Genomic DNA, 17,802 nt, shown 5'->3' on the forward strand with positions numbered 1-17,802 from the left:
TTCCATACACAGAGAACTGTAACCTAACTGAACATGTGACCAGATTGTAAGGCACTCCTGTAACAAGTAGTCAAGTCTCAGCCGAATTATAGCAGCCGAATTTTGGCCACTCAAAGGCAGACAACTGTTGAAACCATGTTTGACTAAGTGCCAAACCGTCGCCAGCCAGCTGTCTGTGCTTCACCTCCATTTTCTGTAAGTCACTGCCCTTTTACTGTCCATAAATGTTATCCGGCCACATGGTGGCCCTGGAGTTGCGCTGCTGGTTCTGGGGATGCCCAATTCATGAATCATTCTTTGCTCAATTAAACTCTGTTCAATTTAATTTGCCTAAAGTTTTCCTTTTAACAGGATGGTACATAGTAAAAGGGAATAATTAGACTAAGTGCTAATCGGTCCTGCCGAACTAATTCAAAAAGAAAGACCTGAAAAGATCAAATTGTTTACAAGTAACACAATTGTGTTCTAGAACAAATATTTATATAAACATAAAAATGTCCATCACCCTACCAAGTAAAGTTCATAAAGTCTGGCATCCAATCAAAAATTACCAGTTAAGCAAAGATCCCTGAGAATAAAACCTATAATGAGAAAAACAAACTAAATTTGATCCATAACTGACACAGATGTTAGAATTAGAAGACAAGGCACTAAACTGTATTACATATGTTCAAAAGGTAAGTAGAGACAACGAAAATATCAAAAAGACTCAAAGCAAGCTTCTATAGATGAAAACTGCAATGTTCAATATGAAAAATTCACTGGCTAGAATTAAAGGCAGATTAATTACCTGGTTGGTCCTGCTAATAAAAACAAATTTAAAAAATAAAATAAAGACTAGCTAGACATTACATAAGAAAAGATCACTGAACTTGAAGACATAAAAATAGGAATTATCAATAATGAAACCCAGAGGAGCAAGAGAATTTTAAAATATGAACAGGCTGGGCACAGTGGCTCCTGCTTATAATCCCAGCACTTTGGGAGGCTGAGGTGGGAGGACCACTAGAGGCTAGGAACTTGAAACCAGCCGGGGCAACATAGCAAGATCCCATTTCCAAACACAAAAAATTTTTTTAAATCCAGGCATGGTAGCATGTGCCTATAGTTCCAGCTACTTAGGAGGCTGAGATGGGATGATAGCTTAAGCCCAGGTATTTGAGGCTACAGTGAGCTATGATTGCCACTGCACTCCAGCCTGGATCACAGAGTGAGACCCTGTCTCAAATAAGTAAGTACATAAAAATGAACAGTCAGATGACACCCAGAATGATGATATGAGGCCACCACTCCATGGATTCATCCCCTGGCAAAACAACCAAAACTGGTGAAAGTTATAAAACAATGACCACTAAAAGTCTCTGAAACTTGTCCTAAGTCATACAGCAAACAAACAAACATTCAAGAAAATCTACCTAATCTCACTATAGACAGCAAGACTCTGTGGCACTCAGGCATAACCTGTTCCCTCCCTTCCCATCAGCCCAGCATGATGGAAGCCTGGCCCTAGGTAGGCATGGCCAAAAAGATGAGGCTCCTTTTCCTCAAAGCTCCCAGTCAAGGGCTAGGGTATCTTTCTGGGAGAGAAAGTTTGCCAGCATCTCTCATCCTCTTTCTCCATGTTCTTTGTTACAGAGGCTAAATTATAGGTTAATCCACCCAAAAAGTTAGAGGCTCTCTTCTTTCATCACTTCTTATTCATAGGAAGGTGGTGCTACCACAGTCATGGCAATCTGATATTGGGCCCCTTAATGTCCTGACCCTCATTTGCTCACATGGTAGTAGTTTTAAGTTGGGAGAGAGAAGGTGAGAAGACCAGAGACTACCACCCATATCCACCAACTCACTCATAAAGCAAGGATGCTACTCCAAGAAAAGTGGCCCATTGTCCCTACCCTTAGGTCTGAAGCAGGTACTCAGAGATTTTTCCTAGTGGGAGAGTCAGGCCATAAGGACAGAGAACTCTGAAACTCTCCCCAAAGAAACTGACTTTATTTAGAGCACAGTGTCAGGGAGTTCAAGCCTAAGACCACTCTCAAAAACAATGGAGAGTTTGGTGATAAGCAATTAAGAAGAAGCAGTAGCTCCATGAGAGCAGCAAGCTAAATTATAGACCAGCTAGTTTACCAGAGAGGACTGAAAAAAGAGATAGCTAAGAAGAACCCTCCTAGAATCAGAACAAACCTCAAAGACTGGCTTCAAAAACTATCCCTGCAAATGTGTCTGAATTTAATAGGATCAACCAGTGGAGCAATTAATCCACAGGGTACTATTGAACACAATAAAGAATTCGATTGGTAATTAGTACAGCCTAAGAGCTGGTTGTGATTCAAACAAAGGCAGATAGCTTAACAGAAAGATTAAGGAAAAAGACAGTTGAAAGTGCCCTGCTAAACTACTGTCATCCCAGGGTGACTGTGCATGTGACCAAGTCTGTGTCCTCTGAAGAATGACATCAGAAGCTTTATGCTATGAGGGAAAAAGACTTCACTAAAATAGTACAGCCAACTTACTAAATAAATAAATAAACAAACAAATAGCAACAAGCCTAGGAATGAAGAAGGGAAGGGAAAAATCAGTATGCAAAATTGCTACAATATCCAAAAGTTTGTTTTTTTAACAAAAATGGTAACTCTTGCCAAACAACAACCATCAGTAAAGTATAAACCATATACAAGTAAAAAAAAGGAAGACAACAGAAATTACCTTTGAGAAGGTACAGGTGTCAGATTTAACTGATTTCAAAGCAGCCATTATAAATATATTTTAAAAACTAAAGAAAACCATGACTAAAGAAATGAAGGAAGATATGATGACAATGTCTCCTCATGTAAAGTAAATAAAAAGATAGAATATATATTTTAAAATTGATCTATAGATTCAACGTAATCTCTATTAAAATCCTAGCTGACTTCTTTGCAGAAATTGACAAGGTGATAAAATTCATATGGAAATTTAAAGTTCCCCAGAATAACCAAAACAATCTTGAATAAAAGAACAAATTTGGAGGAATTTCACTTCCTTATTTTAAAACTTACTACAATGATACAATTAAGACAGTGTGGCACTGGCATAGGGATAGACACATGTATATATATAAATGGATTAGAATTCAAAGTCAAAAAATAAACCCTTATTTACAGTCAACTGATTTTCCACAAGGGTGAAAGAATAGTCTTTTCAACAAATGGTGCTGAGACAATTGCATATCCATATGCAAAAGGATGAAATTAGACCTTTCTTCACATAATACACAAAAATGTACTCAAAATATATCATAGACCAAAATGTAAGAGTTAAAATTATAAAACTCTTAGAAGAAAATATAAAGGACTAAACCTTTGTGACCTAGGGTTTCTCCATCAATGCACATCATAATAAAATTGATCAGAACCAGAGATAAAGAGCAAAAGGTAAAAACAGCCAGAGGAAAAAAAAAGACATGTCTACAGAGCAACAAAGATAAGAACAGCAGATTATTTGTGATAAACAATGCAAGCCAGAAGAAAGTTGAGTAACATGTTTAACAAATTGAAGTTAAAAATGTATTAACCTAAAATTCTATACACAGTGATAGTTATCTTTTTAAAATAAGGATGAAATAAAGACTTTCCAGATGCACAAAAGCTGAAAGACATCTTCACTAGCACATATGCAACACAAGAAATATTAAAGAAAGTCCTCAGGCAGAAGTAAAATTATATCAACTGGAGCAGAAGTTTGTTAAAATGCAGATTCCTGGGCTCAGACCCCAAGGATTTATCTCTATAGTTCTGCAGTAGGGCTTAGGCACATGGTATTTTATTTTCATAATTTTTTTCTATTTATTTTAATATATAAAACATACACATGCCAGAAAATATAAAAAGTACAAAAGTATTCGTAATCACTGGAAGCAGGTAATAGATACATGGTTCACTATACTGTTCTCTCTACTTTTATCTACTCTGAAATTTTCCATAATAAAAAGTTCTTTTGACTTAAAAAAAAAAACAAACCTGATAACAGGCAGAAATTCAGATCTACACAAAGGAATAAAGACCACCATGTATGGTTCATTAAATGAGTAAATTTATAATATGTTATTATTTTAATATATATACAAATATATTTTAAAGATAAATGACTATTTAAAAATGCATTATATATAACATATATAAAAACAAAATGTTTGACAATAGTAGATTAAGACTAAGAAGGGGTCGTCAGCAAAGCCTGAGTCCTGTCCTCTCACCCTCCTCCCCGAACAGCATGAGCTTCACCACTTGCTCCACCATCTCCACCAACTACCAGTCTCTGGGCTCTGCCCAGGCACGACCAACGTCTATGCAGGTGCTGGGGGCTCTGGTTCCCAGATCTCCATGTCCCGCTCCACCAGCTTCCGGGGTGGCATGGGGTCCGGGGGCCTGGCCGCAGGGATGGCCGGGGGTCTGGCAGGAATGGGAGGCATCCAGAACGAGAAGAAGAACTTGCAAAGCCTGAACGACTGTCTGGCCTACTACCTGGACAGAGTGAGGAGCCTGGAGACTGAGAACCAGAGGCTAGAGAGCAAAATCCAGGAGAACTTGGAGAAGAAGGGACCCCAGGTCAAGAGACTGGAGCCATTACTTCAAGAATATCGAGGACCTGAGGGCTCAGATCTTTGCAAATACCGTAGACAATGCCTGCATCGTTCTGCAGATTGACAATGCCCGTCTTGCTGCTGATGACTTTAGAGTCAAGTATGAGACAGAGCTGGCCATGCGCCAGTCTGTGGAGAGTGACATCCATGGGCCCTGCAAGGTCATTGATGACATCAGCAGCTGGAAACAGAGATCGAGGCTCTCAAGGAGGAGCTGCTCTTCATGAAGAAGAACCATGAAGAGGAAGTAAAAGGCCTACAAGCCCAGATTGCCAGCTCTGGGTTGACCGTGGAGGTAGATGCCCCCAAATCTCAGGACTTCGCCAAGATCATGGCAGACATCCGGGCTCAATATGACAAGCTGGCTCCGAAGAACCGAGAGGAGTTGGACAAGTACTGGTCTCAGCAGATTGAGGAGAGCACCACAGTGGTCACCATGCAGTCTGCCAAGGTTGGAGCTGCTGAGATGACACTCACGGAGCTGAGACGTACAGTCCAGTCCTTGGAGATTGACCTAGACTCCATGAGAAATCTGAAGGCCAGCTTGGAGAACAGCCTGAGGGAGGTGGAGGCCCGTTACACCCTACAGATAGAACAGCGCAACGGGATCCTGCTGCACCTGGAGTCAGAGCTGGCACAGACCTGGGCAGAGGGACAGCGCCAGGCCCAGGAGTAGGAGGCCCTGCTGAACATCAAGGGCAAGCTAGAGGCTGAGATCACCACCTACTGCTGCCTGCTGGAAGATGGCGAGGACTTCAATCTTTGTGATGCCCTGGACAGCTGCAACTCCACACAAACCTTCCAAAAGACCACCAGCCGCCGGATAGTGGATGGCAAAGTGGTGTCTGAGACCAACGACACCAAAGTTCTGAGGCATTAAGCCAGCAGCAGCAGGGTACCCTTTGGGGAGCACAAGGCCAATAAAAAGTTCAGAGTTAAAAAAAAAAAAAAAAAGCCTAAGAAGGAAGAAATGAAAGTATACTATTGTAATACTATACATGAATAGTATAATATTACTTAAAGGTAGATAGTGATAAGTTAAAGATGTATACCATAAACCCTAACATTTAGAGTTGGCCAGGCACAGTGACACAGGCCTATAATCCCAGTACTTTGGGAGGCTAAGGCAGGTGGATCACTTGAGGTCAGGAGTTTGAGCCTGGCCAACAAGGTGAAACCTCATGTTTACTAAAAATACAAAAATTAGCCGGGCATAGTGGTAGGTGCCTGTAATCCCAGCTACTCAAGAGGCTGAGGCATGAGAATAGCTTGAGCCTGGGAGACAGAGGTTGCAGTGAGCCTAGATAGCGCCACTGCACTCCAGCCTGGGTGACAGAGTAAGACCCTGTCTCAATAAATAAATAAATAAATAAATAAATAAATAAAATTTAGAGTTTATCACTTAAATACCACAACAAAGAGTTATAGCTAATAAGCCAACAAAGAAGGCAAAATAGAATCATAAAAAGTATTCAATTAAACCAAAGGAAGACAGAAGAGAAGAAAAAAGGAATAAAGAAACATGGGTCAAATACCAGAGGGCAAGATGATAGAGTTAATAAAATCATTTCAGCAATTACTTTAAATGTAAATGGTCTAAACACCCTAAATCAAAAGCAAAGATTTTCAGATTGGATTAAAAACTAAGATTCAGGGCCCTTCACCATGGCTTACGCCTGTAATCCCAGCATTTTGAGAGGCCGAAGTGGGCAGATCACCTGAGGTTGGGAGTCCGAGACCAGCCTGGCCAACATGGCAAAACCACATCTCTACCAAAAATTCAAAAATTAGCTGGGCTTGGTGGCACATGCCTGTAATCCCAGCTTCTGGGGAGGCTGAGGCAGGAGAATCATTTGAACCCAGGAGGCAGAGGCTGCAGTGAGCCGAGATGGAGCTACTGCACCCCAGCCTGGGTGACAGAGCAAGACTCCATCTCAAAAAATAAAAAATAAATAAGATTCAACTATATGCTGCCTATAAGAGACAGTACTTTATATATATAAACACAAGGAGTTAAAAGTAAAATAATGGAGAAAGATACACCATGAAAGTCAAAAGAAAGATGAATTGGCTATATTAGTACCAGATAAAGCAGATTTCAGAGAAAATATTACCAGGGAAAAAGAAGATCATTTCATAATGATAAAAGCATCAATTCATAAAAGGACAGAATAATGCTAAATGTTTAGGCACACAGTAACAGAGCTTAAAAACATATGAAATGAAAACTGAGATAATTTCAGGGAGGGCCAGGCACAGTGGCTCACGCCTGTAATCCCAGCACTTTGGAAGGCCAAGGTGGGCGGATCACCTGAGGTCAAGAGTTCAAGACCAGCCTGGCCAACGTGGTGAAACCCTGTCTCTACTAAAAATACAAAAATTAGCCAGGCAGTAGTGGTGAGCACCTGTAATCCCAGCTACTCAGGAGGCTGAGGCAGGAGAATCGCTTGAGCCTGGGAGGTGGAGGTTGCAGTAAGCTGAGATTGCACTACTGCACTACAATCTGGGCAACAGAGGGAGACCCTGTATCAAAAAATATTTTTAAAATTGCAGGGAGAAATACACAAATCTACAATTATAGTTAGAGATTTCTACAACCCTCTCTCTATAATTGGGAGAACAAGTAAACAGAAAGTAAGTGTATAGAATACTTGAAAAACACAATCAACTAATTTGACATATTTAACCCATCACAGTCCACTTTCAAGTAGTAATATATCACGGCCACTCTTGATAAAAACTCTTGGCAAACTAGGAATAGAAGGAAATGTCCTCAACCTGATAAAGGGCATCTTCAAAAACCGACAGCTAACATCATACTTAATAGTGAAAGACTAAATTCTTTCCCCCTAAGAAACAACTGGATATCCACATGGGAAAAAAAGAATTTTGTTCCATACCTGACACCATAATCAAAACATTACTCAAAGTGAATCAGATGTAAATGCAAAACCTAAAAGTATTAAACTTCTAGAAAAACAATAGAAGAAAATCTATCTGATCTTGGGTTAATCAAAGGATTTTGAGATACAACACCAAAAGCATGACCTATTAAAAAAAAACTGATAAATTAGACTTTATTAACATTTAAAGTTTCTGCTCTTCAAAAGACAGTGTTAAGTGAATGAAAAGCCAAGCTACAGACTCAGAGAAAATATTTGCAAGTCATATCTGACAAATAGCTTGTATGCAGAATATATAAAAACTTTCAGAACTCAGGAAAAAACATTTAAAAATGGACAAAAGATCTGAACAAAGATTCACTAAAAAAAAACAATAGCAAACAAATATTCAATAGAAAAGATGTTCAACATCACTACACATTAAAGTAATGCAAATTAAAACCCCAGTAAGATTCCACTACCCACTTATTAGAATGACTAAAGTCACGACTGATCATTCCGGCTGGGCACGGTGGCTCACGCCTGTAATCCCAGCACTTTGGGAGGCTGAGGCGGGCAGATGACCTGAGGCGGGAGTTCGAGACCAACCTGACCAACATGGAGAAACCCCATTTCTACTAAAAATACAAAATTAGCCGGGCGTGGTGGCACATGCCTGTAATCCCGGCTACTCGGGAGGCTGAAGCAGGAGAATTGCTTGAACCTGGGAGGCGGAGGTTGTGGTGAGCTGAGATTGCGCCATCACACGCCAGCCTGAGCAACAAGAGCGAAACTCCATCTCAAAAACTAAACAAAACAAAACAAAAAAAAAAACGACTGATCATTCCAAGTACTGGTGAAGATATAGAGCAACTGGAACCCTCATACACTGCTGGTGGGAATGTAAAATGCTACAACCCTTTTGGAAAAGAGTTTGGCATTTTCTTAAAATCTTAAACATTCACCTTCCATATGAGACAGACACTACACTCCTAGGTATTTATCAAGAGAAACAAACACACATGCTCAGAGCACCCTATTTCTAATTGCCCCGAATGGGAAACAACCCAAATTCAACAGGTGAATGGATAAACAAATTGCGCTATGTCTGCCAAATCCACTGCCCACTCCTCACTGTGCTCCAAATACAAGCAACCAAGATTGGTCATTGTCTCGACATAAGCAGAGGCACAGGCATTGTCCATTCACTGCACATTCTTTTGGAGTCTCATCTATGTGGAAAAAGAGGATATTCAAATGACTTCGGGGTGAGCCACACTGGGTAACCAGTTTAAGGAGCAGAAGACGGTAGTCAAAAGCTATTTCAAGTCCTCCTTAGCCAGTATTCTACTTCCTGTCATATCTGGATAGGTTTTTGTATCTCTTTTTAGCATCTAACGTTCTCATTTTTAGGGGGACTTCATTTTTCCCCATGTATCTTCAATAGACCGTGGCCCCATCTATTATTTTTGAAGAGGAAAACTCCTGGTGCCAAAAAGTCCACTGATCCTTGGTTCAGACAAGGGCTTTCAGTTGCTTAATGTCAGATGAATATTGAAAGATCACCAGAGGATACACCAGGGTGAAAACCCTATGAACTCGATACTGAAATTTTCTTGTTAAACTGATGTTGGAAGGCGGGAGAGTAGAAAATAAGTTGTAAAATGGCCCAGGGCTTAATTTATTTAAAGCTTTGGTTAAAAATGTTTGCTGCTTTGAATTGTTTTAAGAGAAACCACAAAGATGTTCAGTAGTGGAAGAAAAGAATTCCACTGAGAGGGCTTTAACTACCCTGTTACCTCATAGCACCTCCCAGCAGTAATCCACAAAAATGATATTTTTTGTATGGAAAGTTGACCTTTTTCTCAATATAATGCAAATTGAATAAAAATCTGTGCTGTTTTAGATGCTATGTAAGTTAACATGATATCCAAGTAAAAACTCTGAGTTTGCTATGAAATACATCTGTGATTACAGCCAGATTGCTACCTCTGAATATTTCTTAGGTAGAAAAAATGTAGCCAGCTCATTGGTTTTCTGAGATAAATACCTAAATTTTTGCAACCCAAGACTGTTCTATTTTCTTTACCATCTGGTTCTAGGAACACAGGGACACCATGACTATTGAAGTGTTGAAGATCCCAGATTAAACGTTTTTTAAAATGTAAGCCTACACTGCAGGGCATGGTGGTGTGCCTGGAGTCCCAGCTACGTGGGAGGCTGAGGTGGGAGGATCCCTTGAGCCCAGAAATTCTAGTGCAACCTGAGCAACACAGTGAAACCTCATTTTTAATAAAATATTTTTTAAGCCTACACTTCCTAAATTTTGTATAGTGACTGCACTAAGCACATTATATATTTTCTTCTTTAGTACTCACACTAATAGTATTCAATAATGCCAATGCTTCCTGTTTGGACAGATGAGGAATATGGGGCATGACGGGAATGGCAAGTGTTGGGAATAAGGGTGTGTCACCACCCTCTTCTCCCAGATGCCTGTGCCCTTGAGCAATCTGCTCTTTGCAAAGAGGTTGGACCAGCCTCTGGGTGATTTCTAACCTCTAACATTAGAGGGCAGTGACTCTAAGCTAAAGCGCCCTTGTGGGATCCACTGTGCTGGTATCAAGCCGTGAAGAGGAAGCATGTGTGCTACAGAAACTCACAGGTGAAAGCAGCATCTTTTACTGCCTTATACACTTGTAGAGTAGGAAGTTTTCGTTCTGGTTGACATCATGTGCAACACGTAAGAGAAATGGTTAGACTGTTTGAGGAAGTGCACACTAAAATGCCTGACCCCTGCACAGAGGTGAGTGGATGCCATCTGGCCAAGAGGTTCCTGTTATTAGTATCTAATCAGGTTTCCCTGGTAGCTAGAGAACTGCATGACTTGTTGACTGTAAGGCCTCCTACCTCACAAGGGTGTGGTTTCAGAGGTTTCTGAAGAACAAGTGTGAGAGAACTAACTATGACTAAGGCATCTCAGGTCAATGCACGTGAATGATTAACCCCAGCTCTTTTTTTTTTTTTTTTTTTGAGACAGAGTCTTACTCTGTCACCAGGCTGAAGTGCAGCGGCACGATCTCGGCTCACTGCAACCTTCGCCTCCCGGGTTCAAGCAATTCTCCTGCCTCAGCCTCCCAAGTAGCTGGAACTACAGGCGCGTGCCACCACGCCTGGCTGATTTTTGTATTTTTAGTAGAGATGGGGTTTCACCATGTTGGCCAGGATGGTCTCCATCTCTTGACCTCATGATCCCCCTGCCTCGGCCACCCAAAGTGCTGGGATTACAGGCGTGAGCCACTGCGCCCAGCCGACCCCAGTTCTAAGAACTCTTGTTCCATTATGGGTAGGGAGATCATAACTAGGGAAACCATCCAGGTGGTGAGGATGCAAGCCAGAGAAAAGCCAGAACCTGCCAATTCAGCTTTGGAATGTTCCAGAAAAGCATTCCTGAGACTCCGATAGCATTTATATGCTGGAATGATTTCTATTACCCTATATAAAGGATCTTTTTATTTTCCTACTGGCTAGTACCAAATTCAGAACGTAGAGGCTTTAAAAATTATTCAGTGAATAAATGAAAGAAAAAACCCTTCATTTACATTGAAAACAGGTATTTCTTATATACAATCATTTTTTTCTTCTAATTTATTTTTTCCTAAAAGGAACAAAGGGAAAAAATAATAAAGTCAAGAGCAAAAAATGGATAAATTAGAAAACATAAAACAACACATTTGTAGACAAATCCAAGAGCTGATTCTCTGAAGAAAATAGACAATTTGTGTACAAATGTTACCAAGAAAACAAGAGGAGAGTCAACATACATTTGTTGTTAAACAGTAAGTTAATAAGTGAGATTTTGGTGAAAAAAACATTTACTGTGTGTGGAATAGATAATTTTCTAAGAAAATATAAGTGATCAAAACTGATGTTACCGATAAAACTATCAACAGGATTTTTAAAAGTAAACTGATGAATTCTAAATTTCATAGGAAGGACAAACAAACAATAAAGGTCAGACAAAATCTAAAAGAGGAGAGTGGCCCTATCAGATATTTTAATATATTTTAAAGCTACAGTGATTAAAATGGTGTGGTACTGACACTTGAATACAAAAATCAGCCAAACACGGTGGCATGCACCTGTAGTCCCAGCTACCTGGGAGGCTAAGGAGGGAGTATCACTTGAGTCCAGGAGTTCAAGGCTGCAGCGAACCATGACTGTGCTACCACACTCCAACCTGGGCAACAGAGTGAGATGCTGCCTTTAAAAAAAAAAATGAATAAAAAGAAGATCATCTGGAACATCATGTCCAGACTAGACCAAAAGAAATATAGAAATTTAGTATAAGACATAAGCAACATTTCAAGTCAGGGAGGAAAGATGTTTTATCTAAATATATTGTGTTGGAGACAAAAAGAATCACAAAGAAATCTTAAATTATGTTGATATTAGTACTAATGTTAGTATTGATATTTTAAAATTATTTCATACACACAGAAAGATATACACATTGTATGTATGATGTATATACATAAATACTAGCCAGGATGCAATCGGAGAAGCAGAATTGCTAGAAATAATAGAGCATGAAGGATTCCTAAAGGGATTTGACCTTGCACAGTTGTGGGATCTGGCTAGACAGCCTCCGTTTGGCTCTTTATGCCTGACACTGAGCCTGAAGTCATAAGGAAGTGGTCCGGAAGGAAAAATGCATGTGAAATGGGGCCGAGCAGAAATTCCCTTGCCTCACCCCACTGCTACCTCTCCCGTCTTCACACCTGGCCCAGAACTTGGAGAAGCTACAGGAAGAGATCACATGGGGCCTGGAGGATTCCGCCTCCGGACGCTGTCTGCACAACAGAGGAGCCGGCAGGCCTGCACATGCCATGAGTTCCAACAGGGCACAGCCTAGCCCAGCCCAACATTCAGAGGGTGAGCACTGCTACTTCTTGACTGCTACCTTTCAAATCTCACAAATTTCCCTGTGTCCAACTCTAACCGAACGTCTACCAGGAAGGGAATTCTGGAAAATGTAGTTCTGTTTAACCAAATTGACGTATTATTAAACCACCATTATATACATTCATGTGTACTCACACACAAACACACACACATAATCTATTTATCTCTACGTATGAAATAAGTTAATTTTATTAGAAACCAAGCTATATGATGTAAGAAGAAAAAGATATAAATATAAAATTACAAAATAAAAACCATGAGATATTTTATTTGAATTGAAAAGTAAGTATGGGCTCGGTGTGGTGGCTCATGCTTGCAATCCCAGCACTGTGGGAGACCAAGGCAGGAGGATCACTTGAGCCCAGGAGTCTGAGACCAGCCCTTGGCAACACAGCAAGACTCCATCTCTACTGAAAATACAAAAAAATTAGCTGGGCATGGTGGTGGGCGCCTGTATTTCCAGCCACTCAGGAGGCTGAGGCAGGAGAATCACTTGAAACCAAGAGGCAGAGGTTGCAGTGAGCTAATATTGTGCCATTGCACTCCAGCCTGGGTGACAAGAGTGAAATTCCCTCTCAAAAAGAAAAAAAAAGTAAGTATGAACTCACGATGTATATCTCTTTTGAAAAAAAAAAACATTAATAGGCTTTTCCCAGCTCTGGAAGCTTGAGAGGCCTAGAAGCCATGACAATGCTGTAGCAGTAAGTATACCTAGCATTCATTTTGTGGTCTCTAAACACCATTTTCCATTGAAAGGAACCAGGGCTTCTTGGAGAAATACTCTTTTATTTATTTATTTATTTTTATTTTGAGACACTGTCTCACTCTTTCACTCAGGCTGGATTGCAGTGGAACGATCTTGGCTCACTACAGCCTCTACCTCCCAGGCTCAAGCGATCCTCCCCACTCAGCCTCCCAAGTAGCTGGAACTACAGGCTTGTGCCTCCACACCTGTTTAATTTTTATATTTTTTGTAGAGACAGAGTTTCATTATGTTGCCCAGACTGTTCTCAAAGTGCTGGGACTACAGGCATGCAGAAATATTGAATGTCTTTTTTTTTTCTTTTTTTAAAAATGGGGGTCTCAGCCAGGCGCAGTGGCTCATGCTGTAATCCCAGCACTTCGGGAGGCCGAGGTGGGTGGATCACTTGAGGTCAGTAGTTCAAGACCAGCCTGATCAACAGGGTGAAACTCCGTCCCTACTAAAAATACAAAAATCAGCTGGGTGTGGTGGCACACACCTGTAATCCCAGCTACTCGGGAGGCTGAGGCAGGAGAATTGCTTGAACCCAGGAGGTGGAGGTTGCAGTGAGCCAAGATCGTGCCACTGCACTCCAGCCTAGGCGACAGAGTGAGACTCCGTCTGAAAAAAAAAAAGAAAAAAGAAAAAGAAAAGAAAGAAATGGGAGTCTCACTTTGTCACCCAGCCTGGGGTGCAGTGGAATGATCATAGTTCACTGCCACCTCCAATTTCTGGGCTCAAGTGATCCCCTTGAGCCTCAGCCTCCCAAGTAGCTAGGACTACAGGTACATGCCACTGCACTCAGCTAATTTTTAAATTTTTTGTAGAGACAGGGTCTTGCCATCTTGTCTAGGCTGGTCTCAAATTCCTGGGCTGAAGCAATCCTCCTACCTCAGCCACCCAAAGTGCTGGAATTACAGATGTGAGCCACTGTGCCCAACCCTGAATCTCTTATATCAGAAAGCAAGAAATCTCTGAGACTGCAAGGTTAACGCCAAAGGACACAGGAACTAGCTTGAAGAGAAGATTGAAGCATATTGAGTAAAAACTCGTCAGTTTATCATCGTAGTAAACGAGAAAAACGGGGTAAAAAAACCTCAACAACACTGCTAGAAACAAAAATGAACAAGTCGTTGGAGGATGTGCTGTTAATTTTCTGCGTCAGTTTGACTGTGCTGAATGTTGCCTGGATAGCTGGTGAAACATGACTTCTGGGTGTCTGTGAGAGTGTTCTGGAGGAGGGTACCATGTGAACTACACTGAGTAGAGCAGTTGGCCCTCCCCAGCATGAGGGGGCATTGTTCAATCCATTGAAGGCCTGAATAGAACAAGAAGGGCAGAAGAAGGAAGGTGGATTTGCTTCCTGTTTGAGCTGGAACCTCCATCTCCTGCTGCCTTCAGCCATCTGCACTCATGGTTCTTGAGCCTTCAGAGTTGGACTGGGGCTTACATGACTGGCTCCCCTGAAATACACCACGGGTCTTCCTGGTTCTCTGCCTGCAGATGGTAGATCAGGGGAATTTAGGACCTCCATAATCACAAGACCCAATTCTTGGGCTCTACGTATTCTATTGGTTCCATTTCTCTGGAGAACCCTGACTAATAAGAGAACTCTCCCCAAAAAAAGGAAAAAATGGAAAATGAAACAATTCATTTCATGAAAAGATACCCTAACACTAACATAAAACCTGACAAAAACACAGAAAAGTAAACTGACACCTGTCATGTATGATAGCAGTGAAGTATTAATAAAACATTAACCAATGGAAGATAGTTACGTTAGAAGACTAATACAAAGTCAGTCATTCTGAGAGAACCCTGACATAGTTTGAAATTACAAAAACAGGCCAGGCATAGTGGCTCATTGCTGTAATCCCAGTGTGTCTGGAGTTGGATCCTTCCAGTGGGTTCGTGGTCTCGCTGACTTCGAGAATGAAGCCGTGGACCTTTGCGGTGAGTATTACAGCTCTTAAAGGTGGCATGGACCCAAAGAATGAACAGCAGCAAGATTTATTGAGAAGAGCAAAAGAACAAAACTTCCACAGCATGGAATGGGACCTGAGGGAGTTGCCAGAGCTGGCTGGAGTGGCCAGCTTTTATTCCCTTATTTGTCCCTGCCCATGTCCTGCTGATGGTCCATTTTACAGAGTGCCGATTGGTCCATTTTACAAACCTCTAGCTAGCTACAGAGCACTGATTGGTGTGTTTTCACAGAGCACTGATTGGTGCATTTTACAAACCTCTAGCTAGCTACAGAGTGCTGATTGGTGCGTTTTACAAACCTCTTGTAAGACAGAAAAGTTCTCCAAGTCCCCACTTGACCCAGGAAGCCCAGCTGGCTTCACCTCTCACCAGCACTTTGGGAGGCTGAGACGGGTGGATCACCTGAGGTCAAGAGTTCAAGACCAGCCTGGGCAACAATGGTGAAACCCCGTCTCTACTAAAAATACAAAAATTAGCCGGACATAATGCAGGTGCCCGTAATCCCAGCTACTCGGGAGGCTGAGGCAGGAGAATCACTTGAATCCAGGAGGTGGAGGTTGCGGTGAGCCGAGATCGCACCACTGCACTCCAGCCTGGGCGACAAGAGTGAAACTCCGTCTCAAAAAAAAAAAAGAAAAAGAAATTACAAAAACAATTTTCCCATGGTTTCTTCCTTTTCTGGTTTCAGTTTTTACAATTAAGGCTTCCTTATCCCAGAATAGGGTGAGATATATACCTTTTCTTCTCAATACTATTCTTTATTGTGAAAATGTTCAAACATACACAAAAGTAGATTTTGCATGTGGAGAAGAATGATGACTTCTTGTCACTCAGCTTTAACAATTACATCAATATTTGACCAATCTTATTTTATCTATACCACCCATCAAGCACATCCCTCCCCTTCAATTCAAATATTTCAGTCACTCCAGAAAAGATAGCATTTCTTTCTTTCTTTTTTTTTTCTTGAGACGGAGTCTCACTCTGTTGTCCAGGCTGGAGTGCGGTGGCGCAATATCGGCTCACTGCAACATCCGCCTCCTGGGTTCAAGTTATTCTCCTGCCTCAGCCTCCCAAGTAGCTGGGATTACAAACACGCAGTACCACGCTGGCTAATTTTGTATTTTTAGTTGAGACGGGGTTTCACCATGTTGGCCAGGCTGGTCTCAAACTCCTGACCTCAAGTGATCTGCCTGTCTCAGCCTTCCAAAGTGCTGGAATTATAGGCATGAGCCACTGTCCCGGGCCAGAAAACATAGCATTTCATCAGAAATACTTTGGTATGTATCTCTAAGAAATAAGAATTCTTTTTAAAAAAAAACCTAACCACCATGCATAGTCTTCTCTTTTTAAAGAGGTTATTTAATAATATTGAATATAGAGCCAGTGTGTAAATATCCCTGATTGTCTTATAAATGTCTTTTATTAATCAGTTTGTTCAAATCAGGACTCAAACTGGGTCCAGACAATGCAGCTGATGAATGGTCTCAAGACTCCTGTAGTCTTTAACAATTTTCCTCTCCTCTCCTTTTTATACCTGCCATTTGTTGAAGACATCTGGACAATTTTTCTGTAGAATTTCTCCCAGTCGGGATTTGGTTGATTATATTCTTGTAGATTGTTTAATATGCTCCATGTTTCCTGGAAATGGATGGTTGGATTCAGAGGTTTGTTGGTACTCTATTCAGGTTCATTTTGGTTGGGGACAAAAATACTTCAAAGATAGTGCTTGTAGTTCCTATTGCATCTCATGAGGAAGTGCCTTCTTGTCTGTCTGACAATTAGTGGTTCATTGTTGTTAGCCTGACCTGTTCCCCACCGCCTGTTCACCTACCAGCTTTAGAAGACGGGCTTCATCATTGCCTCTATCCATTATTTCATTAGCAGAGGTAACGTGGTAATTTTCAAATTCTATCTGCCTCACATCCCCTGCAATGATTAACTTTGATTCTTCTATAAAGAAGAACTTCTTTGGCCAGGTGTGGTGTCTCACGCCTGTAATCCCAGTACTTTGGGAGGCTGAGGCTGGAGGATTGCTTTATCCCAGGGTTTAAGACTAACCTGAGCAACATATTGAGACCCTGTCTCTGTTATTAAAATCATAAATAATTTTGTTTTAAAAAGAAGCACTTCTCCCATCAACTGTTTACTCTGAAATACAGCTAATTAAAGAGGCAGGATAAATGCTTGGTGCTGTCCGTTTACATATCATTTCTGTCCCTTTATGTATCCAGAGCAGTTAAAGATATTTTAGTTGCAGATAACAGACCCCAATTTGGGACAGCTTAAGAAAACATGTAATTTATTGGGAAGCTCTTGATAAGTACAGAATCAAAGGAAGAGAGAAGCAGAAAGTGGAGACGTGAGGGCAGCTCTGAGCACCCCAGCAGCAGGCTTCGTGGGCTTCTCCCTAGAGTCGACCTCTGTGCAACTCAACAACATTGACTTCCAGAAGCAGGGTGTATGCTTAACCACTGCAATTAGAGAGGACAGTCCCCACAAGAGACTGTCCTTACTCTGACACCAGTTGAAAGTTTGGGGGGGTGTTCCCAAAACCACCCTCAGTTTTGATAATTCACTAGCTAGAAGGACTCACAGTGCTCACCAAA

General features: G+C 41.2%; 1 pseudogene; it reads left to right on the forward strand.

Annotated features, from left to right (window-relative positions):
* Positions 1-4,251: 4,251 nt before the first annotated feature.
* On the forward strand, positions 4,252-5,501 carry LOC129019088 (keratin, type I cytoskeletal 18-like; annotated as a pseudogene).
* The last annotated feature ends 12,301 nt before the right edge of the window (positions 5,502-17,802 follow it).

Source organism: Pongo pygmaeus, chromosome 17 (genome assembly GCF_028885625.2).
Source record: "Pongo pygmaeus isolate AG05252 chromosome 17, NHGRI_mPonPyg2-v2.0_pri, whole genome shotgun sequence".
Taxonomy (NCBI): Eukaryota; Metazoa; Chordata; class Mammalia; order Primates; family Hominidae; genus Pongo; species Pongo pygmaeus.